Below are 1947 nucleotides of genomic sequence, written 5' to 3'. Positions count from 1 at the left end.
TCTATAGACAATAACACACACTGTACAGTAAGACCCACAAAGTGAGAGACAGAGATACTTCATGATTGGTCCACAGTTCACTGCCAAAACCCATTGCTTCCCACACGTTTGTTATCCAGTGAGACACATGTACTGTAAGTCTGGTAAACTCCAAACTTTCCTCAACTAATGGGAAGCAAATACCTAAGAAGTAGGTGCTTTTTTAATTCCAATAAATATATAATTCTATTTAAATAGTTAAAGAGCAGTATAACAAAAATAGTTTGTGTGTTGTTACTGGACTTACAGTAATGGGGAAATATCAAAATCTAAAAATGGATAATTTGTACATTTCACACAAATTTTAAAGATTAATTAGAATATGTTAAAGGTAAAGCATGATATAGGCTTTCAATGAAACTATCCACCCATCCATCCATTTTCCAACCCGCTATATCCTAACTACAGGATCACGGGGGTCTGCTGGAGCCAATCCCAGCCAACACAGGGCACAAGGCAGGAAACAAACCCCGGGCAGGGCGCCAGCCCACCGCAGGGCTTGCTACAACTTTACTGACATATTTTAAACATGACACAGACACACAATGGACCCTATGGAAGTAGTAGCAAAGGAGAGAATGAAGACAAAACTGAGTGCCAATATGAACAATGCTGCACATCCCCTCTCTGACACAGCAACACTGAGGACTTTCAGTCAACGAATCATTCAGCAGAAGTGAATCAAGAAACACTACTAGGGCTCCTTTATACCAACAGCAATATGTCTGCATAAAGTCACATTGTGACTGTGACAGCCAAATCAAAACTTTTCTTTCATTTTTATTCATTGGTTTAATTCCTTGTGAACTTATTTATGTATTTATTTAGTTAAATAGCTTTTGAAAAAGCTAAATTTCACCCTGGCAACAAATAAAGTTCTATCTATCTATCTATCTATCTATCTATCTATCTATCTATCTATCTATCTATCTATCTATCTATCTATCTATCTATCTATCTATCTATCTATCTATCTATCTATCTATCTATCTATCTATCTATCCTCCAATTTACAAGTAGGACACTCTTATATTTGCCATGACATAGATGTGAGCATCGCTGCCAGGTTCACAACAGGCCATAAAAATTATATATATCTTAGGCAGTTTTGTTTATTGGTTCCAAATCCCTTTTCTGATTTTGGGGAATTCTGCCATCTACAAGTGGCAAAAAAAATTGTATTTGGTAAATTTTAATATTTTCATTAAAAATCAAAATAGTCCCTTAAAGCTTTAAGAATTTGTTAATTAACAGTTCAAAAGAAAAAAAGGTCAGCTGTACAGTTTCTAAAGCACAGGTTGGCCAAACCACTAAGTTCCTTAATATTCTCAAAATAAAATTACGGGCATCTCTTCATCCATTTTCTAATCTTGTTTTCAAACGGTACAAATTTGGAGTGTTCTCTTTCTTGAGTTTTCTCCACCAAAGGTTGGGAGTGAAATGATGGGGACAGGGAGTCTGGTCAGAATCGATGGAAGGATGAATGCAGCCAAATGCAGAGAGGTCCTTGAAGAAAACATGCTCCAGAATGACCTCAGACTGGGAAGGTTCATTTTTCAACTATACAATGACCCTAAACATCCAGTCATGACAGCTCCGGAGTGGCTTCAGGACAAGTCTGCAACTGTTCTTGAGTGGCCCAACCAAAGCCCCAGACATAAACCCCCTAGAACTTCCCATCTAATCTAAAGTAGCTTGAGATGATCTGTCAGGAAGAATAGGATAAATTGCCCAAATCCAGTTGTGGAAAGCTTCTAGAGACATACCCAAGAAGATTCAAAATTGTAATTGCCGCTAAAGGGACTTATGCAAAGTACTAAACTAGGGATCTGAATACTTATGTGGAGGAGAGATTTCAGTTTTTGATTTTTAGTAAATCTGCAAACATTTCTGAAAACATACACTCCC

Source organism: Erpetoichthys calabaricus, chromosome 4 (assembly GCF_900747795.2).
Source record: "Erpetoichthys calabaricus chromosome 4, fErpCal1.3, whole genome shotgun sequence".
Classification (NCBI taxonomy): Eukaryota; Metazoa; Chordata; class Cladistia; order Polypteriformes; family Polypteridae; genus Erpetoichthys; species Erpetoichthys calabaricus.
This window is presented reverse-complemented; position numbering follows the sequence as displayed.